The sequence below is a fragment of the Taudactylus pleione genome, unplaced genomic scaffold, assembly GCF_031769625.1.
Source record: "Taudactylus pleione unplaced genomic scaffold, aTauple2 ptg000174l, whole genome shotgun sequence".
NCBI classification, from domain to species: domain Eukaryota; kingdom Metazoa; phylum Chordata; class Amphibia; order Anura; family Myobatrachidae; genus Taudactylus; species Taudactylus pleione.
In genome coordinates, this window is record NW_028284576.1 from 8,120,735 (window position 1) to 8,146,246 (window position 25,512).

The following is a 25,512-nucleotide window of genomic DNA, read 5'->3' on the forward strand; positions in this document are numbered from 1 at the left end:
GAGCACAAGTCTTTTAGTAGCTAACTGAAAAATATTCACTAAGAAAGGAAGATAGCTGACTCTTTGTTATCAGTTTCCATTGTCTGTTTTGACAACTCACTGTTGCTCAAGTATTAGAAATGATGCGCTGAACTGAAAGTGCATCATTTCTTTGAAAGGTTGGTGTTTTTGGCAAAAATATTCTGAGGACCTCACTTTCCCTGACCGGGAATCGAACCCGGGCCGCGGCGGTGAGAGCGCCGAATCCTAGCCACTAGACCACCAGGGAGGGATGGTTTAGTTTGACACTCCATGAAAGAAAAGGAAGTTTCCTGAATGAAGTCCAAAGCAATGGAATGTGAGGGAGTGGGCTACTAGGAATCAGTTTTAGAAGGAAGGAGAGTAAAAATGGTTGTGCATAGCAGTCTTAAATTACACCACACAGCAGCTTTACCTGATGGATGTATAGTACTGGCACGAAAAAATTATTTTGAGGAGCTAGACGTTGAGAGTCCCTGGCTCCATGATGAATTGTTCTGGTGCTAAAGAAAGAAGACATTAATGATTCAGATATCAAATATGGTCTAATTGGTTCTGATGAAAAAAATACTTTTGTACAAGAGCACAAGTCTTTTAGTAGCTAACTGAAAAATATTCACTAAGAAAAGAAGATAGCTGACTCTTTGTTATCAATTTCCATTGTCTGTTTTGACAACTCACTGTTGCTCAAGTATTAGAAATGATGCGCTGAACTGAAAGTGCATCATTTCTTTGAAAGGTTGGTGTTTTTGGCAAAAATATTCCAAGGACCTCACTTTCCTTGACCGGGAATCGAACCCGGGCCGCGGCGGTGAGAGCGCTGAATCCTAGCCAGTAGACCACCAGGGAGGGATAGTTTAGTTTGACACTCCATGTCAAAAAAAATACTTTTGTACAAGAGCACAAGTCTTTTAGTAGCTAACTGAAAAATATTCACTAAGAAAGGAAGATAGCTGACTCTTTGTTATCAATTTCCATTGTCTGTTTTGACAACTCACTGTTGCTCAAGTATTAGAAATGATGCGCTGAACTGAAAGTGCATCATTTCTTTGAAAGGTTGGTGTTTATGGCAAAAATATTCTGAGGACCTCACTTTCCCTGACAGGGAATCGAACCCGGGCCGCGGCGGTGAGAGCGCCGAATCCTAGCCACTAGACCACCAGGGAGGGATGGTTTACTTTGACACTCCATGAAAGAAAAGGAAGTTTCCTGAATGAAGTCCAAAGCAATGGAATGTGAGGGAGTGGGCTACTAGGAATCAGTTTTAGAAGGAAGGAGAGTAAAAATGGTTGTGCATAGCAGTCTTAAATTACACCACACAGCAGCTTTACCTGATGGATGTATAGTACTGGCACGAAAAAATTATTTTGAGGAGCTAGACGTTGAGAGTCCCTGGCTCCATGATAAACTGTTCTGGTGCTAAAGAAAGAAGACATTAATGACTCAGATATCAAATATGGTCTAATTGGTTCTGATGAAAAAAATACTTTTGTACAAGAGCACAAGTCTTTTAGTAGCTAACTGAAAAATATTCACTAAGAAAGGAAGATAGCTGACTCTTTGTTATCAATTTCCATTGTCTGTTTTGACAACTCACTGTTGCTCAAGTATTAGAAATGATGCGCTGAACTGAAAGTGCATCATTTCTTTGAAAGGTTGGTGTTTTTGGCAAAAATATTCTGAGGACCTCACTTTCCCTGACAGGGAATCGAACCCGGACCGCGGCGGTGAGAGCACCAAATCCTAGCCACTAGACCACCAGGGAGAGATGGTTTACTTTGACACTCCATGAAAGAAAAGGAAGTTTCCTGAATGAAGTCCAAAGCAATGGAATGTGAGGGAGTGGGCTACTAGGAATCAGTTTTAGACGGAAGGAGAGTAAAAATGGTTGTGCATAGCAGTCTTAAATTACACCACACAGCAGCTTTACCTGATGGATGTATAGTACTGGCACGAAAAAATTATTTTGAGGAGCTAGACGTTGAGAGTCCCTGGCTCCATGAAAAATTGTTCTGGTGCTAAAGAAAGAAGACATTAATGACTCAGATATCAAATATGGTCTAATTGGTTCTGATGAAAAAAATACTTTTGTACAAGAGCACAAGTCTTTTAGTAGCTAACTGAAAAATATTCACTAAGAAAGGAAGATAGCTGACTCTTTGTTATCAATTTCCATTGTCTGTTTTGACAACTCACTGTTGCTCAAGTATTAGAAATGATGCGCTGAACTGAAAGTGCATCATTTCTTTGAAAGGTTGGTGTTTTTGGCAAAAATATTCTGAGGACCTCACTTTCCCTGACAGGGAATCGAACCCGGACCGCGGCGGTGAGAGCACCAAATCCTAGCCACTAGACCACCAGGGAGAGATGGTTTACTTTGACACTCCATGAAAGAAAAGGAAGTTTCCTGAATGAAGTCCAAAGCAATGGAATGTGAGGGAGTGGGCTACTAGGAATCAGTTTTAGACGGAAGGAGAGTAAAAATGGTTGTGCATAGCAGTCTTAAATTACACCACACAGCAGCTTTACCTGATGGATCTATAGTACTGGCACGAAAAAATTATTTTGAGGAGCTAGACGTTGAGAGTCCCTGGCTCCATGAAAAATTGTTCTGGTGCTAAAGAAAGAAGACATTAATGACTCAGATATCAAATATGGTCTAATTGGTTCTGATGAAAAAAATACTTTTGTACAAGAGCACAAGTCTTTTAGTAGCTAACTGAAAAATATTCACTAAGAAAGGAAGATAGCTGACTCTTTGTTATCAATTTCCATTGTCTGTTTTGACAACTCACTGTTGCTCAAGTATTAGAAATGATGCGCTGAACTGAAGGTGCATCATTTCTTTGAAAGGTTGGTGTTTTTGGCAAAAATATTCCGAGGACCTCACTTTCCCTGACCGGGAATCGAACCCGGGCCGCGGCGGTGAGAGCGCCGAATCCTAGCCAGTAGACCACCAGGGAGGGATGGTTTAGTTTGACACTCCATGAAAGAAAAGGAAGTTTCCTGAATGAAGTCCAAAGCAATGGAATGTGAGGGAGTGGGCTACTAGGAATCAGTTTTAGAAGGAAGGAGAGTAAAAATGGTTGTGCATAGCAGTCTTAAATTACACCACACAGCAGCTTTACCTGATGGATGTATAGTACTGGCACGAAAAAATTATTTTGAGGAGCTAGACATTGAGAGTCCCTGGCTCCATGATAAATTGTTCTGGTGCTAAAGAAAGAAGACATTAATGACTCAGATATCAAATATGGTCTAATTGTTTCTGATGAAAAAACTACTTTTGTACAAGAGCACAAGTCTTTTAGTAGCTAACTGAAAAATATTCACTAAGAAAGGAAGATAGCTGACTCTTTGTTATCAATTTCCATTGTCTGTTTTGACAACTCACTGTTGCTCAAGTATTAGAAATGATGCGCTGAACTGAAAGTGCATCATTTCTTTGAAAGGTTGGTGTTTTTGGCAAAAATATTCTGAGGACCTCACTTTCCCTGACCGGGAATCGAACCCGGACCGCGGCGGTGAGAGCACCAAATCCTAGCCACTAGACCACCAGGGAGAGATGGTTTACTTTGACACTCCATGAAAGAAAAGGAAGTTTCCTGAATGAAGTCCAAAGCAATGGAATGTGAGGGAGTGGGCTACTAGGAATCAGTTTTAGACGGAAGGAGAGTAAAAATGGTTGTGCATAGCAGTCTTAAATTACACCACACAGCAGCTTTACCTGATGGATGTATAGTACTGGCACGAAAAAATTATTTTGAGGAGCTAGACGTTGAGAGTCCCTGGCTCCATGAAAAATTGTTCTGGTGCTAAAGAAAGAAGACATTAATGACTCAGATATCAAATATGGTCTAATTGGTTCTGATGAAAAAACTACTTTTGTACAAGAGCACAAGTCTTTTAGTAGCTAACTGAAAAATATTCACTAAGAAAGGAAGATAGCTGACTCTTTGTTATCAATTTCCATTGTCTGTTTTGACAACTCACTGTTGCTCAAGTATTAGAAATGATGCGCTGAACTGAAAGTGCATCATTTCTTTGAAAGGTTGGTGTTTTTGGCAAAAATATTCTGAGGACCTCACTTTCCCTGACCGGGAATCGAACCCGGACCGCGGCGGTGAGAGCACCAAATCCTAGCCACTAGACCACCAGGGAGAGATGGTTTACTTTGACACTCCATGAAAGAAAAGGAAGTTTCCTGAATGAAGTCCAAAGCAATGGAATGTGAGGGAGTGGGCTACTAGGAATCAGTTTTAGACGGAAGGAGAGTAAAAATGGTTGTGCATAGCAGTCTTAAATTACACCACACAGCAGCTTTACCTGATGGATGTATAGTACTGGCACGAAAAAATTATTTTGAGGAGCTAGACGTTGAGAGTCCCTGGCTCCATGAAAAATTGTTCTGGTGCTAAAGAAAGAAGACATTAATGACTCAGATATCAAATATGGTCTAATTGGTTCTGATGAAAAAAATACTTTTGTACAAGAGCACAAGTCTTTTAGTAGCTAACTGAAAAATATTCACTAAGAAAGGAAGATAGCTGACTCTTTGTTATCAATTTCCATTGTCTGTTTTGACAACTCACTGTTGCTCAAGTATTAGAAATGATGCGCTGAACTGAAAGTGCATCATTTCTTTGAAAGGTTGGTGTTTTTGGCAAAAATATTCTGAGGACCTCACTTTCCCTGACAGGGAATCGAACCCGGACCGCGGCGGTGAGAGCACCAAATCCTAGCCACTAGACCACCAGGGAGAGATGGTTTACTTTGACACTCCATGAAAGAAAAGGAAGTTTCCTGAATGAAGTCCAAAGCAATGGAATGTGAGGGAGTGGGCTACTAGGAATCAGTTTTAGACGGAAGGAGAGTAAAAATGGTTGTGCATAGCAGTCTTAAATTACACCACACAGCAGCTTTACCTGATGGATGTATAGTACTGGCACGAAAAAATTATTTTGAGGAGCTAGACGTTGAGAGTCCCTGGCTCCATGAAAAATTGTTCTGGTGCTAAAGAAAGAAGACATTAATGACTCAGATATCAAATATGGTCTAATTGGTTCTGATGAAAAAAATACTTTTGTACAAGAGCACAAGTCTTTTAGTAGCTAACTGAAAAATATTCACTAAGAAAGGAAGATAGCTGACTCTTTGTTATCAATTTCCATTGTCTGTTTTGACAACTCACTGTTGCTCAAGTATTAGAAATGATGCGCTGAACTGAAGGTGCATCATTTCTTTGAAAGGTTGGTGTTTTTGGCAAAAATATTCCGAGGACCTCACTTTCCCTGACCGGGAATCGAACCCGGGCCGCGGCGGTGAGAGCGCCGAATCCTAGCCAGTAGACCACCAGGGAGGGATGGTTTAGTTTGACACTCCATGAAAGAAAAGGAAGTTTCCTGAATGAAGTCCAAAGCAATGGAATGTGAGGGAGTGGGCTACTAGGAATCAGTTTTAGAAGGAAGGAGAGTAAAAATGGTTGTGCATAGCAGTCTTAAATTACACCACACAGCAGCTTTACCTGATGGATGTATAGTACTGGCACGAAAAAATTATTTTGAGGAGCTAGACGTTGAGAGTCCCTGGCTCCATGATAAATTGTTCTGGTGCTAAAGAAAGAAGACATTAATGACTCAGATATCAAATATGGTCTAATTGTTTCTGATGAAAAAACTACTTTTGTACAATAGCACAAGTCTTTTAGTAGCTAACTGAAAAATATTCACTAAGAAAGGAAGATAGCTGACTCTTTGTTATCAATTTCCATTGTCTGTTTTGACAACTCACTGTTGCTCAAGTATTAGAAATGATGCGCTGAACTGAAAGTGCATCATTTCTTTGAAAGGTTGGTGTTTTTGGCAAAAATATTCTGAGGACCTCACTTTCCCTGACCGGGAATCGAACCCGGACCGCGGCGGTGAGAGCACCAAATCCTAGCCACTAGACCACCAGGGAGAGATGGTTTACTTTGACACTCCATGAAAGAAAAGGAAGTTTCCTGAATGAAGTCCAAAGCAATGGAATGTGAGGGAGTGGGCTACTAGGAATCAGTTTTAGACGGAAGGAGAGTAAAAATGGTTGTGCATAGCAGTCTTAAATTACACCACACAGCAGCTTTACCTGATGGATGTATAGTACTGGCACGAAAAAATTATTTTGAGGAGCTAGACGTTGAGAGTCCCTGGCTCCATGAAAAATTGTTCTGGTGCTAAAGAAAGAAGACATTAATGACTCAGATATCAAATATGGTCTAATTGGTTCTGATGAAAAAAATACTTTTGTACAAGAGCACAAGTCTTTTAGTAGCTAACTGAAAAATATTCACTAAGAAAGGAAGATAGCTGACTCTTTGTTATCAATTTCCATTGTCTGTTTTGACATCTCACTGTTGCTCAAGTATTAGAAATGATGCGCTGAACTGAAAGTGCATCATTTCTTTGAAAGGTTGGTGTTTTTGGCAAAAATATTCCGAGGACCTCACTTTCCCTGACCAGGAATCGAACCCGGGCCGCGGCGGTGAGAGCGCCGAATCCTAGCCACTAGACCACCAGGGAGGGATGGTTTAGTTTGACCCTCCATGAAAGAAAAGGAAGTTTCCTGAATGAAGTCCAAAGCAATGGAATGTGAGGGAGTGGGCTACTAGGAATCAGTTTTAGAATGAAGGAGAGTAAAAATGGTTGTGCATAGCAGTCTTAAATTACACCACACAGCAGCTTTACCTGATGGATGTATAGTACTGGCACGAAAAAATTATTTTGAGGAGCTAGACGTTGAGAGTCCCTGGCTCCATGATGAATTGTTCTGGTGCTAAAGAAAGAAGACATTAATGATTCAGATATCAAATATGGTCTAATTGGTTCTGATGAAAAAAATACTTTTGTACAAGAGCACAAGTCTTTTAGTAGCTAACTGAAAAATATTCACTAAGAAAGGAAGATAGCTGACTCTTTGTTATCAATTTCCATTGTCTGTTTTGACAACTCACTGTTGCTCAAGTATTAGAAATGATGCGCTGAACTGAAAGTGCATCATTTCTTTGAAAGGTTGGTGTTTTTGGCAAAAATATTCCAAGGACCTCACTTTCCCTGACCGGGAATCGAACCCGGGCCGCGGTGGTGAGAGCGCCGAATCCTAGCCAGTAGACCACCAGGGAGGGATGGTTTAGTTTGACACTCCATGTCAAAAAAAATACTTTTGTACAAGAGCACAAGTCTTTTAGTAGCTAACTGAAAAATATTCACTAAGAAAGGAAGATAGCTGACTCTTTGTTTTCAATTTCCATTGCCTGTTTTGACATCTCACTGTTGCTCAAGTATTAGAAATGATGCGCTGAACTGAAAGTGCATCATTTCTTTGAAAGGTTGGTGTTTTTGGCAAAAATATTCAGAGGACCTCACTTTCCCTGACCAGGAACCGAACCCGGGCGGCGGCAGTGAGAGCGCCGAATCCTAGCCACTAGACCACCAGGGAGGGATGGTTTAGTTTGACACTCCATGAAAGAAAAGGAAGTTTCCTGAATGAAGTCCAAAGCAATGGAATGTGAGGGAGTGGGCTACTAGGAATCAGTTTTAGAAGGAAGGAGAGTAAAAATGGTTGTGCATAGCAGTCTTAAATTACACCACACAGCAGCTTTACCTGATGGATGTATAGTACTGGCACAAAAAAATTATTTTGAGGAGCTAGACGTTGAGTGTCCCTGGCTCCATGATAAATTGTTCTCGTGCTAAAGAAAGAAGACATTAATGATTCAGATATCAAATATGGTCTAATTGGTTCTGATGAAAAAAATACTTTTGTACAAGAGCACAAGTCTTTTAGTAGCTAACTGAAAAATATTCACTAAGAAAGGAAGATAGCTGACTCTTTGTTATCAATTTCCATTGTCTGTTTTGACAACTCACTGTTGCTCAAGTATTAGAAATGATGCGCTGAACTGAAAGTGCATCATTTCTTTGAAAGGTTGGTGTTTTTGGCAAAAATATTCCAAGGACCTCACTTTCCCTGACCGGGAATCGAACCCAGGCCGCGGCGGTGAGAGCGCTGAATCCTAGCCAGTAGACCACCAGGGAGGGATAGTTTAGTTTGACACTCCATGTCAAAAAAAATACTTTTGTACAAGAGCACAAGTCTTTTAGTAGCTAACTGAAAAATATTCACTAAGAAAGGAAGATAGCTGACTCTTTGTTATCAATTTCCATTGTCTGTTTTGACAACTCACTGTTGCTCAAGTATTAGAAATGATGCGCTGAACTGAAAGTGCATCATTTCTTTGAAAGGTTGGTGTTTTTGGCAAAAACATTCCGAGGACCTCACTTTCCCTGACCGGGAATCGAACCCGGGCCGCGGCGGTGAGAGCGCCGAATCCTAGCCACTAGACCACCAGGGAGGGATGGTTTAGTTTGACACTCCATGAAAGAAAAGGAAGTTTCCTGAATGAAGTCCAAAGCAATGGAATGTGAGGGAGTGGGCTACTAGGAATCAGTTTTAGAAGGAAGGAGAGTAAAAATGGTTGTGCATAGCAGTCTTAAATTACACCACACAGCAGCTTTACCTGATGGATGTATAGTACTGGCACGAAAAAATTATTTTGAGGAGCTAGACGTTGAGAGTCCCTGGCTCCATGATGAATTGTTCTGGTGCTAAAGAAAGAAGACATTAATGATTCAGATATCAAATATGGTCTAATTGGTTCTGATGAAAAAAATACTTTTGTACAAGAGCACAAGTCTTTTAGTAGCTAACTGAAAAATATTCACTAAGAAAGGAAGATAGCTGACTCTTTGTTATCAATTTCCATTGTCTGTTTTGACAACTCACTGTTGCTCAAGTATTAGAAATGATGCGCTGAACTGAAAGTGCATCATTTCTTTGAAAGGTTGGTGTTTTTGGCAAAAATATTCCAAGGACCTCACTTTCCCTGACCGGGAACTGAACCCGGGCCGCGGCGGTGAGAGCGCTGAATCCTAGCCAGTAGACCACCAGGGAGGGATAGTTTAGTTTGACACTCCATGTCAAAAAAAATACTTTTGTACAAGAGCACAAGTCTTTTAGTAGCTAACTGAAAAATATTCACTAAGAAAGGAAGATAGCTGACTCTTTGTTATCAATTTCCATTGTCTGTTTTGACAACTCACTGTTGCTCAAGTATTAGAAATGATGCGCTGAACTGAAAGTGCATCATTTCTTTGAAAGGTTGGTGTTTTTGGCAAATATATTCCGAGGACCTCACTTTCCCTGACCGGGAATCGAACTCAGGCCGCGGCGGTGAGAGCGCCGAATCCTAGCCACTAGACCACCAGGGAGGGATGGTTTAGTTTGACACTCCATGAAAGAAAAGGAAGTTTCCTGAATGAAGTCCAAAGCAATGGAATGTGAGGGAGTGGGCTACTAGGAATCAGTTTTAGAATGAAGGAGAGTAAAATGGTTGTGCATAGCAAACTTAAATTACACCACACAGCAGTTTTACCTGATGGATGTATAGTACTGGCACGAAAAAATTATTTTGAGGAGCTAGACGTTGAGAGTCCCTGGCTCCATGATAAATTGTTCTGGTGCTAAAGAAAGAAGACATTAATGACTCAGATATCAAATATGGTCTAATTGGTTCTGATGAAAAAAATACTTTTGTACAAGAGCACAAGTCTTTTAGTAGCTAACTGAAAAATATTCACTAAGAAAGGAAGATAGCTGACTCTTTGTTATCAATTTCCATTGTCTGTTTTGACAACTCACTGTTGCTCAAGTATTAGAAATAATGCGCTGAACTGAAAGTGCATCATTTCTTTGAAAGGTTGGTGTTTTTGGCAAAAATATTCCAAGGACCTCACTTTCCCTGACCGGGAATCGAACCCGGGCTGCGGCGGTGAGAGCGCCGAATCCTAGCCACTAGACCACCAGGGAGGGATGGTTTAGTTTGACACTCCATGAAAGAAAAGGAAGTTTCCTGAATGAAGTCCAAAGCAATGGAATGTGAGGGAGTGGGCTACTAGGAATCAGTTTTAGAAGGAAGGAGAGTAAAAATGGTTGTGCATAGCAGTCTTAAATTACACCACACAGCAGCTTTACCTGATGGATGTATAGTACTGGCACGAAAAAATTATTTTGAGGAGCTAGACGTTGAGAGTCCCTGGCTCCATGATGAATTGTTCTGGTGCTAAAGAAAGAAGACATTAATGATTCAGATATCAAATATGGTCTAATTGGTTCTGATGAAAAAAATACTTTTGTACAAGAGCACAAGTCTTTTAGTAGCTAACTGAAAAATATTCACTAAGAAAGGAAGATAGCTGACTCTTTGTTATCAATTTCCATTGTCTGTTTTGACAACTCACTGTTGCTCAAGTATTAGAAATGATGCGCTGAACTGAAAGTGCATCATTTCTTTGAAAGGTTGGTATTTTTGGCAAAAATATTCCAAGGACCTCACTTTCCCTGACCGGGAATCGAACCCGGGCCGCGGCGGTGAGAGCGCTGAATCCTAGCCAGTAGACCACCAGGGAGGGATAGTTTAGTTTGACACTCCATGTCAAAAAAAATACTTTTGTACAAGAGCACAAGTCTTTTAGTAGCTAACTGAAAAATATTCACTAAGAAAGGAAGATAGCTGACTCTTTGTTATCAATTTCCATTGTCTGTTTTGACAACTCACTGTTGCTCAAGTATTAGAAATGATGCGCTGAACTGAAAGTGCATCATTTCTTTGAAAGGTTGGTGTTTTTGGCAAATATATTCCGAGGACCTCACTTTCCCTGACCGGGAATCGAACTCAGGCCGCGGCGGTGAGAGCGCCGAATCCTAGCCAATAGACCACCAGGGAGGGATGGTTTAGTTTGACACTCCATGAAAGAAAAGGAAGTTTCCTGAATGAAGTCCAAAGCAATGGAATGTGTGGGAGTGGGCTACTAGGAATCAGTTTTAGAATGAAGGAGAGTAAAAATGGTTGTGCATAGCAAACTTAAATTACACCACACAGCAGCTTTACCTGATGGATGTATAGTACTGGCACGAAAAAATTATTTTGAGGAGCTAGACGTTGAGAGTCCCTGGCTCCATGATAAATTGTTCTGGTGCTAAAGAAAGAAGACATTAATGACTCAGATATCAAATATGGTCTAATTGGTTCTGATGAAAAAAATACTTTTGTACAAGAGCACAAGTCTTTTAGTAGCTAACTGAAAAATATTCACTAAGAAAGGAAGATAGCTGACTCTTTGTTATCAATTTCCATTGTCTGTTTTGACAACTCACTGTTGCTCAAGTATTAGAAATGATGCGCTGAACTGAAGGTGCATCATTTCTTTGAAAGGTTGGTGTTTTTGGCAAAAATATTCCGAGGACCTCACTTTCCCTGACCGGGAATCGAACCCGGGCCGCGGCTGTGAGAGCGCCGAATCCTAGCCAGTAGACCACCAAGTAGGGATGGTTTAGTTTGACACTCCATGAAAGAAAAGGAAGTTTCCTGAATGAAGTCCAAAGCAATGGAATGTGAGGGAGTGGGCTACTAGTAATCAGTTTTAGAAGGAAGGAGAGTAAAAATGGTTGTTCATAGCAGTCTTAAATTACACCACACAGCAGCTTTACCTGATGGATGTATAGTACTGGCACGAAAAAATTATTTTGAGGAGCTAGACATTGAGAGTCCCTGGCTCCATGATGAATTGTTCTGGTGCTAAAGAAAGAAGACATTAATGATTCAGATATCAAATATGGTCTAATTGGTTCTGATGAAAAAAATACTTTTGTACAAGAGCACAAGTCTTTTAGTAGCTAACTGAAAAATATTCACTAAGAAAGGAAGATAGCTGACTCTTTGTTATCAATTTCCATTGTCTGTTTTGACAACTCACTGTTGCTCAAGTATTAGAAATGATGCGCTGAACTGAAGGTGCATCATTTCTTTGAAAGGTTGGTGTTTTTGGCAAAAATATTCTGAGGACCTCACTTTCCCTGACCGGGAATCGAACCCGGGCCGCGGCGGTGAGAGCGCCGAATCCTAGCCAGTAGACCCCCAGGGAGGGATGGTTTAGTTTGACACTCCATGAAAGAAAAGGAAGTTTCCTGAATGAAGTCCAAAGCAATGGAATGTGAGGGAGTGGGCTACTAGGAATCAGTTTTAGAAGGAAGGAGAGTTAAAATGGTTGTGCATAGCAGTCTTAAATTACACCACACAGCAGCTTTACCTGATGGATGTATAGTACTGGCACGAAAAAATTATTTTGAGGAGCTAGACGTTGAGAGTCCCTGGCTCCATGATGAATTGTTCTGGTGCTAAAGAAAGAAGACATTAATGATTCAGATATCAAATATGGTCTAATTGGTTCTGATGAAAAAAATACTTTTGTACAAGAGCACAAGTCTTTTAGTAGCTAACTGAAAAATATTCACTAAGAAAGGAAGATAGCTGACTCTTTGTTATCAATTTCCATTGTCTGTTTTGACAACTCACTGTTGCTCAAGTATTAGAAATGATGCGCTGAACTGAAAGTGCATCATTTCTTTGAAAGGTTGGTGTTTTTGGCAAAAATATTCCAAGGACCTCACTTTCCCTGACCGGGAATCGAACCCGGGCTGCGGCGGTGAGAGCGCTGAATCCTAGCCAGTAGACCACCAGGGAGGGATAGTTTAGTTTGACACTCCATGTCAAAAAAAATACTTTTGTACAAGAGCACAAGTCTTTTAGTAGCTAACTGAAAAATATTCACTAAGAAAGGAAGATAGCTGACTCTTTGTTATCAATTTCCATTGTCTGTTTTGACAACTCACTGTTGCTCAAGTATTAGAAATGATGCGCTGAACTGAAAGTGCATCATTTCTTTGAAAGGTTGGTGTTTTGGGCAAAAATATTCCGAGGACCTCACTTTCCCTGACCAGGAATCGAACCCGGGCCGCGGCGGTGAGAGCGCCGAATCCTAGCCACTAGACCACCAGGGAGGGATGGTTTTGTTTGACACTCCATGAAAGAAAAGGAAGTTTCCTGAATGAAGTCCAAAGCAATGGAATGTGAGGGAGTGGGCTACTAGGAATCAGTTTTAGAATGAAGGAGAGTAAAAATGGTTGTGCATAGCAGTCTTAAATTACACCACACAGCAGCTTTACCTGATGGATGTATAGTACTGGCACGAAAAAATTATTTTGAGGAGCTAGACGTTGAGAGTCCCTGGCTCCATGATGAATTGTTCTGGTGCTAAAGAAAGAAGACATTAATGATTCAGATATCAAATATGGTCTAATTGGTTCTGATGAAAAAAATACTTTTGTACAAGAGCACAAGTCTTTTAGTAGCTAACTGAAAAATATTCACTAAGAAAGGAAGATAGCTGACTCTTTGTTATCAATTTCCATTGTCTGTTTTGACAACTCACTGTTGCTCAAGTATTAGAAATGATGCGCTGAACTGAAAGTGCATCATTTCTTTGAAAGGTTGGTGTTTTTGGCAAAAATATTCCAAGGACCTCACTTTCCCTGACCGGGAACTGAACCCGGGCCGCGGCGGTGAGAGCGCTGAATCCTAGCCAGTAGACCACCAGGGAGGGATAGTTTAGTTTGACACTCCATGTCAAAAAAAATACTTTTGTACAAGAGCACAAGTCTTTTAGTAGCTAACTGAAAAATATTCACTAAGAAAGGAAGATAGCTGACTCTTTGTTATCAATTTCCATTGTCTGTTTTGACAACTCACTGTTGCTCAAGTATTAGAAATGATGCGCTGAACTGAAAGTGCATCATTTCTTTGAAAGGTTGGTGTTTTTGGCAAATATATTCCGAGGACCTCACTTTCCCTGACCGGGAATCGAACTCAGGCCGCGGCGGTGAGAGCGCCGAATCCTAGCCACTAGACCACCAGGGAGGGATGGTTTAGTTTGACACTCCATGAAAGAAAAGGAAGTTTCCTGAATGAAGTCCAAAGCAATGGAATGTGAGGGAGTGGGCTACTAGGAATCAGTTTTAGAATGAAGGAGAGTAAAATGGTTGTGCATAGCAAACTTAAATTACACCACACAGCAGCTTTACCTGATGGATGTATAGTACTGGCACGAAAAAATTATTTTGAGGAGCTAGACGTTGAGAGTCCCTGGCTCCATGATAAATTGTTCTGGTGCTAAAGAAAGAAGACATTAATGACTCAGATATCAAATATGGTCTAATTGGTTCTGATGAAAAAAATACTTTTGTACAAGAGCACAAGTCTTTTAGTAGCTAACTGAAAAATATTCACTAAGAAAGGAAGATAGCTGACTCTTTGTTATCAATTTCCATTGTCTGTTTTGACAACTCACTGTTGCTCAAGTATTAGAAATAATGCGCTGAACTGAAAGTGCATCATTTCTTTGAAAGGTTGGTGTTTTTGGCAAAAATATTCCAAGGACCTCACTTTCCCTGACCGGGAATCGAACTCAGGCCGCGGCTGTGAGAGCGCCGAATCCTAGCCAATAGACCACCAGGGAGGGATGGTTTAGTTTGACACTCCATGAAAGAAAAGGAAGTTTCCTGAATGAAGTCCAAAGCAATGGAATGTGTGGGAGTGGGCTACTAGGAATCAGTTTTAGAATGAAGGAGAGTAAAAATGGTTGTGCATAGCAAACTTAAATTACACCACACAGCAGCTTTACCTGATGGATGTATAGTACTGGCACGAAAAAATTATTTTGAGGAGCTAGACGTTGAGAGTCCCTGGCTCCATGATAAATTGTTCTGGTGCTAAAGAAAGAAGACATTAATGACTCAGATATCAAATATGGTCTAATTGGTTCTGATGAAAAAAATACTTTTGTACAAGAGCACAAGTCTTTTAGTAGCTAACTGAAAAATATTCACTAAGAAAGGAAGATAGCTGACTCTTTGTTATCAATTTCCATTGTCTGTTTTGACAACTCACTGTTGCTCAAGTATTAGAAATGATGCGCTGAACTGAAGGTGCATCATTTCTTTGAAAGGTTGGTGTTTTTGGCAAAAATATTCCGAGGACCTCACTTTCCCTGACCGGGAATCGAACCCGGGCCGCGGCTGTGAGAGCGCCGAATCCTAGCCAGTAGACCACCAAGTAGGGATGGTTTAGTTTGACACTCCATGAAAGAAAAGGAAGTTTCCTGAATGAAGTCCAAAGCAATGGAATGTGAGGGAGTGGGCTACTAGTAATCAGTTTTAGAAGGAAGGAGAGTAAAAATGGTTGTTCATAGCAGTCTTAAATTACACCACACAGCAGCTTTACCTGATGGATGTATAGTACTGGCACGAAAAAATTATTTTGAGGAGCTAGACATTGAGAGTCCCTGGCTCCATGATGAATTGTTCTGGTGCTAAAGAAAGAAGACATTAATGATTCAGATATCAAATATGGTCTAATTGGTTCTGATGAAAAAAATACTTTTGTACAAGAGCACAAGTCTTTTAGTAGCTAACTGAAAAATATTCACTAAGAAAGGAAGATAGCTGACTCTTTGTTATCAATTTCCATTGTCTGTTTTGACAACTCACTGTTGCTCAAGTATTAGAAATGATGCGCTGAACTGAAGGTGCATCATTTCTTTGAAAGGTTGGTGTTTTTGGCAAAAATATTCTGAGGACCTCACTTTCCCTGACCGGGAATCGAACCCGGGCCGCGGCGGTGAGAGCGCCGAATCCTAGCCAGTAGACCCCCAGGGAGGGATGGTTTAGTTTGACACTCCATGAAAGAAAAGGAAGTTTCCTGAATGAAGTCCAAAGCAATGGAATGTGAGGGAGTGGGCTACTAGGAATCAGTTTTAGAAGGAAGGAGAGTTAAAATGGTTGTGCATAGCAGTCTTAAATTACACCACACAGCAGCTTTACCTGATGGATGTATAGTACTGGCACGAAAAAATTATTTTGAGGAGCTAGACGTTGAGAGTCCCTGGCTCCATGATGAATTGTTCTGGTGCTAAAGAAAGAAGACATTAATGATTCAGATATCAAATATGGTCTAATTGGTTCTGATGAAAAAAATACTTTTGTACAAGAGCACAAGTCTTTTAGTAGCTAACTGAAAAATATTCACTAAGAAAGGAAGATAGCTGACTCTTTGTTATCAATTTCCATTGTCTGTTTTGACAACTCACTGTTGCTCAAGTATTAGAAATGATGCGCTGAACTGAAAGTGCATCATTTCTTTGAAAGGTTGGTGTTTTTGGCAAAAATATTCCAAGGACCTCACTTTCCCTGACCGGGAATCGAACCCGGGCTGCGGCGGTGAGAGCGCTGAATCCTAGCCAGTAGACCACCAGGGAGGGATAGTTTAGTTTGACACTCCATGTCAAAAAAAATACTTTTGTACAAGAGCACAAGTCTTTTAGTAGCTAACTGAAAAATATTCACTAAGAAAGGAAGATAGCTGACTCTTTGTTATCAATTTCCATTGTCTGTTTTGACAACTCACTGTTGCTCAAGTATTAGAAATGATGCGCTGAACTGAAAGTGCATCATTTCTTTGAAAGGTTGGTGTTTTGGGCAAAAATATTCCGAGGACCTCACTTTCCCTGACCAGGAATCGAACCCGGGCCGCGGCGGTGAGAGCGCCGAATCCTAGCCACTAGACCACCAGGGAGGGATGGTTTTGTTTGACACTCCATGAAAGAAAAGGAAGTTTCCTGAATGAAGTCCAAAGCAATGGAATGTGAGGGAGTGGGCTACTAGGAATCAGTTTTAGAATGAAGGAGAGTAAAAATGGTTGTGCATAGCAGTCTTAAATTACACCACACAGCAGCTTTACCTGATGGATGTATAGTACTGGCACGAAAAAATTATTTTGAGGAGCTAGACATTGAGAGTCCCTGGCTCCATGATAAATTGTTCTGGTGCTAAAGAAAGAAGACATTAATGACTCAGATATCAAATATGGTCTAATTGGTTCTGATGAAAAAAATACTTTTGTACAAGAGCACAAGTCTTTTAGTAGCTAACTGAAAAATATTCACTAAGAAAGGAAGATATCTGACTCTTTGTTATCAATTTCCATTGTCTGTTTTGACAACTCACTGTTGCTCAAGTATTAGAAATGATGCGCTGAACTGAAAGTGCATCATTTCTTTGAAAGGTTGGTGTTTTTGGCAAAAATATTCCGAGGACCTCACTTTCCCTGATCGGGAATCGAACCCGGGCCGCGGCGGTGAGAGCGCCGAATCCTAGCCACTAGACCACCAGGGAGGGATGGTTTAGGTTGACACTCCATGAAAGAAAAGGAAGTTTCCTGAATGAAGTCCAAAGCAATGGAATGTGAGGGAGTGGGCTACTAGGAATCAGTTTTAGAAGGAAGGAGAGTAAAAATGGTTGTGCATAGCAGTCTTAAATTACACCACACAGCAGCTTTACCTGATGGATGTATAGTACTGGCACAAAAAAATTATTTTGAGGAGCTAGACGTTGAGTGTCCCTGGCTCCATGATAAATTGTTCTCGTGCTAAAGAAAGAAGACATTAATGATTCAGTTATCAAATATGGTCTAATTGGTTCTGATGAAAAAAAAACTTTTGTACAAGAGCACAAGTCTTTTAGTAGGTAACTGAAAAATATTCACTAAGAAAGGAAGATAGCTGACTCTTTGTTATCAATTTCCATTGTCTGTTTTGACAAGTCACTGTTGCTCAAGTATTAGAAATGATGCGCTGAACTGAAAGTGCATCATTTCTTTGAAAGGTTGGTGTTTTTGGCAAAAATATTCAGAGGACCTCACTTTCCCTGACCAGGAATCGAACCCAGGCCGCAGCGGTGAGAGCGCCGAATCCTAGCCACTAGACCACCAGGGAGGGATGGTTTAGTTTGACACTCCATGAAAGAAAAGGAAGTTTCCTGAATGAAGTCCAAAGCAATGGAATGTGAGGGAGTGGGCTACTAGGAATCAGTTTTAGAAGGAAGGAGCGTAAAAATGGTTGTGCATAGCAGTCTTAAATTACACCACACAGTAGCTTTACCTGATGGATGTATAGTACTGGCACGAAAAAATTATTTTGAGGAGCTAGACGTTGAGAGTCCCTGGCTCCATGATAAATTGTTCTGGTGCTAAAGAAAGAAGACATTAATGATTCAGATATCAAATAAAGTCTAATTGGTTCTGATGAAAAAAATACTTTTGTACAAGAGCACAAGTCTTTTAGTAGCTAACTGAAAAATATTCACTAAGAAAGGAAGATAGCTGACTCTTTGTTATCAATTTCCATTGTCTGTTTTGACAACTCACTGTTGCTCAAGTATTAGAAATGATGCGCTGAACTGAAAGTGCCTCATTTTTTTGAAAGGTTGGTGTTTTTGGCAAAAATATTCCAATGACCTCACTTTCCCTGACCGGGAATAGAACCTGGGCCGCGGCGGTGAGAGCGCTGAATCCTAGCCAGTAGACCACCAGGGAGGGATGGTTTAGTTTGACACTCCATGTAAAAAAAAATACTTTTGTACAAGAGCACAAGTCTTTTAGTAGCTAACTAAAAATATTCACTAAGAAAGGAAGATAGCTGACTCTTTGTTATCAATTTCCATTGTCTGTTTTGACAACTCACTGTTGCTCAAGTAATAGAAATAATGCGCTGAACTGAAAGTGCATCATTTCTTTGAAAGGTTGGTGTTTTTGGCAAAAATATTCCAAGGACCTCACTTTCCCTGACCGGGAATCGAACCGAACCCGGGCCGCGGCGGTGAGAGCGCCGAATCCTAGCCACTAGACCACCAGGGAGGGATGGTTTAGTTTGACACTCCATGAAAGAAAAGGAAGTTTCCTGAATGAAGTCCAAAGCAATGGAATGTGAGGGAGTGGGCTACTAGGAATCAGTTTTAGAAGGAAGGAGAGTAAAAATGGTTGTGCACAGCAGTCTTAAATTACACCACACAGCAGCTTTACCTGATGGATGTATAGTACTGGCACAAAAAAATTATTTTGAGGAGCTAGACGTTGAGAGTCCCTGGCTCCATGATAAATTGTTCTGGTGCTAAAGAAAGAAGACATTAATGATTCAGATATCAAATAAGTTCTAATTGGTTCTGATGAAAAAAATACTTTTGTACAAGAGCACAAGTCTTTTAGTAGCTAACTGAAAAATATTCACTAAGAAAGGAAGATAGCTGACTCTTTGTTATCAATTTCCATTGTCTGTTTTGACAACTCACTGTTGCTCAAGTATTAGAAATAATGCGCTGAACTGAAAGTGCATCATTTCTTTGAAAGGTTGGTGTTTTTGGCAAAAATATTCCAAGGACCTCACTTTCCCTGACCGGGAATCGAACCCGGGCCGCGGCGGTGAGAGCGCCGAATCCTAGCCAGTAGACCACCAGGGAGGGATGGTTTAGTTTGACACTCCATGTCAAAAAAAATACTTTTGTACAAGAGCACAAGTCTTTTAGTAGCTAACTGAAAAATATTCACTAAGAAAGGAAGATAGCTGACTCTTTGTTTTCAAATTCCATTGCCTGTTTTGACATCTCACTGTTGCTCAAGTATTAGAAATGATGCGCTGAACTGAAAGTGCATCATTTCTTTGAAAGGTTGGTGTTTTTGGCAAAAATATTCAGAGGACCTCACTTTCCCTGACCAGGAATCGAACCCGGGCGGCGGCGGTGAGAGCGCCGAATCCTAGCCACTAGACCACCAGGGAGGGATGGTTTAGTTTGACACTCCATGAAAGAAAAGGAAGTTTCCTGAATGAAGTCCAAAGCAATGGAATGTGAGGGAGTGGGCTACTAGGAATCAGTTTTAGAAGGAAGGAGAGTAAAAATGGTTGTGCATAGCAGTCTTAAATTACACCACACAGCAGCTTTACCTGATGGATGTATAGTACTGGCACAAAAAAATTATTTTGAGGAGCTAGACGTTGAGTGTCCCTGGCTCCATGATAAATTGTTCTCGTGCTAAAGAAAGAAGACATTAATGATTCAGATATGAAATATGGTCTAATTGGTTCTGATGAAAAAAATACTTTTGTACAAGAGCACAAGTCTTTTAGTAGCTAACTGAAAAATATTCACTAAGAAAGGAAGATAGCTGACTCTTTGTTATCAATTTCCATTGTCTGTTTTGACATCTCACTGTTGCTCAAGTATTAGAAATGATGTGCTGAACTGAAAGTGCATCATTTCTTTGAAAGGTTGGTGTTTTTGGCAAAAACATTCCGAGGACCTCACTTTCCCTGACCGGGAATTGAACCCGGGCTGCGGCGGTGAGAGCGCCGAATCCTAGCCACTAGACCAACAGGGAGGGATGGTTTAGTTTGACACTCCATGAAAGAAAAGGAAGTTTCCTGAATGAAGTCCAAAGCAATGGAATGTGAGGGAGTGGGCTACTAGGAATCAGTTTTAGAAGGAAGGAGAGTAAAAATGGTTGTGCACAGCAGTCTTAAATTACACCACACAGCAGCTTTACCTGATGGATGTATAGTACTGGCACGAAAAAATTATTTTGAGGAGCTAGACGTTGAGAGTCCCTGGCTCCATGATAAATTGTTCTGGTGCTAAAGAAAGAAGACATTAATGACTCAGATATCAAATATGGTCTAATTGGTTCTGATGAAAAAAATACTTTTGTACAAGAGCACAAGTCTTTTAGTAGCTAACTGAAAAATATTCACTAAGAAAGGAAGATAGCTGACTCTTTGTTTTCAATTTCCATTGCCTGTTTTGACATCTCACTGTTGCTCAAGTATTAGAAATGATGCGCTGAACTGAAAGTGCATCATTTCTTTGAAAGGTTGGTGTTTTTGGCAAAAATATTCAGAGGACCTCACTTGCCCTGACCAGGAATCGAACCCGGGCGGCGGTGGTGAGAGCGCCGAATCCTAGCCACTAGACCACCAGGGAGGGATGGTTTAGTTTGACCCTCCATGAAAGAAAAGGAAGTTTCCTGAATGAAGTCCAAAGCAATGGAATGTGAGGGAGTGGGCTACTAGGAATCAGTTTTAGAAGGAAGGAGAGTAAAAATGGCTGTGCATAGCAGTCTTAAATTACACCACGCAGCAGCTTTACCTGATGGATGTATAGTACTGGCACAAAAAAATTATTTTGAGGAGCTAGACGTTGAGTGTCCCTGGCTCCATGATAAATTGTTCTCGTGCTAAAGAAAGAAGACATTAATGATTCAGATATCAAATATGGTCTAATTGGTTCTGATGAAAAAAATACTTTTGTACAAGAGCACAAGTCTTTTAGTAGGTAACTGAAAAATATTCACTAAGAAAGGAAGATAGCTGACTCTTTGTTATCAATTTCCATTGTCTGTTTTGACATCTCACTGTTGCTCAAGTATTAGAAATGATGCGCTGAACTGAAAGTGCATCATTTCTTTGAAAGGTTGGTGTTTTTGGCAAAAACATTCCGAGGACCTCACTTTCCATGACCGGGAATCGAACCCGGACCGCGGCGGTGAGAGCGCTGAATCCTAGCCAGTAGACCACCAGGGAGGGATGGTTTAGTTTGACACTCCATGAAAGAAAAGGAAGTTTCCTGAATGAAGTCCAAAGCAATGGAATGTGAGGGAGTGGGCTACTAGGAATCAGTTTTAGAAGGAAGGAGAGTAAAAATGGTTGTGCACAGCAGTCTTAAATTACACCACACAGCAGCTTTACCTGATGGATGTATAGTACTGGCACGAAAAAATTATTTTGAGGAGCTAGACGTTGAGAGTCCCTGGCTCCATGATAAATTGTTCTGGTGCTAAAGAAAGAAGACATTAATGATTCAGATATCAAATAAGGTCTAATTGGTTCTGATGAAAAAAATACTTTTGTACAAGAGCACAAGTCTTTTAGTAGCTAACTGAAAAATATTCACTAAGAAAGGAAGATAGCTGACTCTTTGTTATCAATTTCCATTGTCTGTTTTGACAACTCACTGTTGCTCAAGTATTAGAAATAATGCGCTGAACTGAAAGTGCATCATTTCTTTGAAAGGTTGGTGTTTTTGGCAAAAATATTCCAAGGACCTCACTTTCCCTGACCGGGAATCGAACCCGGGCCGCGGCGGTGAGAGCGCCGAATCCTAGCCAGTAGACCACCAGGGAGGGATGGTTTAGTTTGACACTCCATGTCAAAAAAAATACTTTTGTACAAGAGCACAAGTCTTTTAGTAGCTAACTGAAAAATATTCACTAAGAAAGGAAGATAGCTTACTCTTTGTTTTCAATTTCCATTGCCTGTTTTGACATCTCACTGTTGCTCAAGTATTAGAAATGATGCGCTGAACTGAAAGTGCATCATTTCTTTGAAAGGTTGGAGTTTTTGGCCAAAATTTTCCGAGGAACTCACTTTCCCTGACCGGGAATCAAACCCGTGCCGCGGCGGTGAGAGCGCCGAATCCTAGCCACTAGACCACCAGGGAGGGATGGTTTAGTTTGACACTCCATGAAAGAAAAGGAAGTTTCCTGAATGAAGTCCAAAGCAATGGAATGTGAGGGAGTGGGCTACTAGGAATCAGTTTTAGAAGGAAGGAGAGTAAAAATGGTTGTGCATAGCAGTCTTAAATTACACCACACAGCAGCTTTACCTGATGGATGTATAGAACTGGCACAAAAAAATTATTTTGAGGAGCTAGACGTTGAGTGTCCCTGGCTCCATGATAAATTGTTCTCGTGCTAAAGAAAGAAGACATTAATGATTCAGATATCAAATATGGTCTAATTGGTTCTGATGAAAAAAATACTTTTGTACAAGAGCACAAGTCTTTTAGTAGCTAACTGAAAAATATTCACTAAGAAAGGAAGATAGCTGACTCTTTGTTATCAATTTCCATTGTCTGTTTTGACATCTCACTGTTGCTCAAGTATTAGAAATGATGCGCTGAACTGAAAGTGCATCATTTCTTTGAAAGGTTGGTGTTTTTGGCAAAAACATTCCGAGGACCTCACTTTCCCTGACCGGGAATTGAACCCGGGCCGCGGCGGTGAGAGCGCCGAATCCAAGCCACTAGACAACCAGGGAGGGATGGTTTAGTTTGACACTCCATGAAAGAAAAGGAAGTTTCCTGAATGAAGTCCAAAGCAATGGAATGTGAGGGAGTGGGCTACTAGGAATCAGTTTTAGAAGGAAGGAGAGTAAAAATGGTTGTGCACAGCAGTCTTAAATTACACCACACAGCAGCTTTACCTGATGGATGTATAGTACTGGCACGAAAAAATTATTTTGAGGAGCTAGACGTTGAGAGTCCCTGGCTCCATGATAAATTGTTCTGGTGCTAAAGAAAGAAGACATTAATGACTCAGATATCAAATATGGTCTAATTGGTTCTGATGAAAAAAATACTTTTGTACAAGAGCACAAGTCTTTTAGTAGCTAACTGAAAAATATTCACTAAGAAAGGAAGATAGCTGACTCTTTGTTTTCAATTTCCATTGCCTGTTTTGACATCTCACTGTTGCTCAAGTATTAGAAATGATGCGCTGAACTGAAAGTGCATCATTTCTTTGAAAGGTTGGTGTTTTTGGGAAAAATATTCAGAGGACCTCACTTGCCCTGACCAGGAATCGAACCCGGGCGGCGGCGGTGAGAGCGCCGAATCCTAGCCACTAGACCACCAGGGAGGGATGGTTTAGTTTGACACTCCATGAAAGAAAAGGAAGTTTCCTGAATGAAGTCCAAAGCAATGGAATGTGAGGGAGTGGGCTACTAGGAATCAGTTTTAGAAGGAAGGAGAGTAAAAATGGCTGTGCATAGCAGTCTTAAATTACACCACACAGCAGCTTTACCTGATGGATGTATAGTACTGGCACAAAAAAATTATTTTGAGGAGCTAGACGTTGAGTGTCCCTGGCTCCATGATAAATTGTTCTCGTGCTAAAGAAAGAAGACATTAATGATTCAGATATCAAATATGGTCTAATTGGTTCTGATGAAAAAAATACTTTTGTACAAGAGCACAAGTCTTTTAGTAGGTAACTGAAAAATATTCACTAAGAAAGGAAGATAGCTGACTCTTTGTTATCAATTTCCATTGTCTGTTTTGACATCTCACTGTTGCTCAAGTATTAGAAATGATGCGCTGAACTGAAAGTGCATCATTTCTTTGAAAGGTTGGTGTTTTTGGCAAAAACATTCCGAGGACCTCACTTTCCCTGACCGGGAATCGAACCTGGACCGCGGCGGTGAGAGCGCCGAATCCTAGCCACTAGACCACCAGGGAGGGATGGTTTAGTTTGACACTCCATGTCAAAAAAAATACTTTTGTACAAGAGCACAAGTCTTTTAGTAGCTAACTGAAAAATATTCACTAAGAAAGGAAGATAGCTGACTCTTTGTTATCAATTTCCATTGTCTGTTTTGACAACTCACTGTTGCTCAAGTATTAGAAATGATGCGCTGAACTGAAAGTGCATCATTTCTTTGAAAGGTTGGTGTTTTTGGCAAAAATATTCAGAGGATCTCACTTTCCCTGACCAGGAATCGAACCCAGGCCGCAGCGGTGAGAGCGCCGAATCCTAGCCACTAGACCACCAGGGAGGGATGGTTTAGTTTGACACTCCATGAAAGAAAAGGAAGTTTCCTGAATGAAGTCCAAAGCAATGGAATGTGAGGGAGTGGGCTACTAGGAATCAGTTTTAGAAGGAAGGAGAGTAAAAATGGTTGTGCATAGCAGTCTTAAATTACACCACACAGTAGCTTTACCTGATGGATGTATAGTACTGGCACGAAAAAATTATTTTGAGGAGCTAGACGTTGAGAGTCCCTGGCTCCATGATAAATTGTTCTGGTGCTAAAGAAAGAAGACATTAATGATTCAGATATCAAATAAAGTCTAATTGGTTCTGATGAAAAAAATACTTTTGTACAAGAGCACAAGTCTTTTGTAGCTAACTGAAAAATATTCACTAAGAAAGGAAGATAGCTGACTCTTTGTTATCAATTTCCATTGTCTGTTTTGACAACTCACTGTTGCTCAAGTATTAGAAATGATGCGCTGAACTGAAAGTGCATCATTTCTTTGAAAGGTTGGTGTTTTTGGCAAAAATATTCCAAGGACCTCACTTTCCCTGACCGGGAATAGAACCTGGGCCGCGGCGGTGAGAGCGCTGAATCCTAGCCAGTAGACCACCAGGGAGGGATGGTTTAGTTTGACACTCCATGTCAAAAAAAATACTTTTGTACAAGAGCACAAGTCTTTTAGTAGCTAACTGAAAAATATTCACTAAGAAAGGAAGATAGCTGACTCTTTGTTATCAATTTCCATTGTCTGTTTTGACAACTCACTGTTGCTCAAGTATTAGAAATGATGCGCTGAACTGAAAGTGCATCATTTCTTTGAAAGGTTGGTGTTTTTGGCAAAAATATTCCGAGGACCTCACTTTCCCTGACCGGGAATCGAACCCGGGCCGCGGCGGTGAGAGCGCCAAATCCTAGCCACTAGACCACCAGGGAGGGATGGTTTAGTTTGACACTCCATGAAAGAAAAGGAAGTTTCCTGAATGAAGTCCAAAGCAATGGAATGTGAGGGAGTGGGCTACTAGGAATCAGTTTTAGAAGGAAGGAGAGTAAAAATGGTTGTGCATAGCAGTCTTAAATTACACCACACAGC

General features: G+C 40.7%; 11 non-coding genes across 11 annotated transcripts; all 11 read right to left on the reverse strand.

The window, feature by feature from the left end:
* Positions 1 to 196: 196 nt before the first annotated feature.
* TRNAE-CUC (transfer RNA glutamic acid (anticodon CUC)) lies at positions 197 to 268 on the reverse strand. The gene has a single exon. It is a non-coding gene; the product is annotated as a tRNA-Glu (tRNA).
* Positions 269 to 3,508: 3,240 nt separating this feature from the next.
* Positions 3,509 to 3,580, reverse strand: TRNAE-CUC (transfer RNA glutamic acid (anticodon CUC)). Its single transcript has one exon. It is a non-coding gene; the product is annotated as a tRNA-Glu (tRNA).
* A 527-nt stretch (positions 3,581 to 4,107) lies between these two features.
* TRNAE-CUC (transfer RNA glutamic acid (anticodon CUC)) lies at positions 4,108 to 4,179 on the reverse strand. The gene has a single exon. It is a non-coding gene; the product is annotated as a tRNA-Glu (tRNA).
* Positions 4,180 to 5,904: 1,725 nt separating this feature from the next.
* TRNAE-CUC (transfer RNA glutamic acid (anticodon CUC)) lies at positions 5,905 to 5,976 on the reverse strand. The gene has a single exon. It is a non-coding gene; the product is annotated as a tRNA-Glu (tRNA).
* A 527-nt stretch (positions 5,977 to 6,503) lies between these two features.
* On the reverse strand, positions 6,504 to 6,575 carry TRNAE-CUC (transfer RNA glutamic acid (anticodon CUC)). The gene has a single exon. It is a non-coding gene; the product is annotated as a tRNA-Glu (tRNA).
* Positions 6,576 to 8,335: 1,760 nt separating this feature from the next.
* Positions 8,336 to 8,407, reverse strand: TRNAE-CUC (transfer RNA glutamic acid (anticodon CUC)). Its single transcript has one exon. It is a non-coding gene; the product is annotated as a tRNA-Glu (tRNA).
* A 1,442-nt stretch (positions 8,408 to 9,849) lies between these two features.
* On the reverse strand, positions 9,850 to 9,921 carry TRNAE-CUC (transfer RNA glutamic acid (anticodon CUC)). Its single transcript has one exon. It is a non-coding gene; the product is annotated as a tRNA-Glu (tRNA).
* A 2,958-nt stretch (positions 9,922 to 12,879) lies between these two features.
* TRNAE-CUC (transfer RNA glutamic acid (anticodon CUC)) lies at positions 12,880 to 12,951 on the reverse strand. The gene has a single exon. It is a non-coding gene; the product is annotated as a tRNA-Glu (tRNA).
* Positions 12,952 to 16,507: 3,556 nt separating this feature from the next.
* TRNAE-CUC (transfer RNA glutamic acid (anticodon CUC)) lies at positions 16,508 to 16,579 on the reverse strand. Its single transcript has one exon. It is a non-coding gene; the product is annotated as a tRNA-Glu (tRNA).
* A 527-nt stretch (positions 16,580 to 17,106) lies between these two features.
* On the reverse strand, positions 17,107 to 17,178 carry TRNAE-CUC (transfer RNA glutamic acid (anticodon CUC)). The gene has a single exon. It is a non-coding gene; the product is annotated as a tRNA-Glu (tRNA).
* Positions 17,179 to 25,283: 8,105 nt separating this feature from the next.
* TRNAE-CUC (transfer RNA glutamic acid (anticodon CUC)) lies at positions 25,284 to 25,355 on the reverse strand. The gene has a single exon. It is a non-coding gene; the product is annotated as a tRNA-Glu (tRNA).
* Between the last annotated feature and the right edge of the window lie 157 nt (positions 25,356 to 25,512).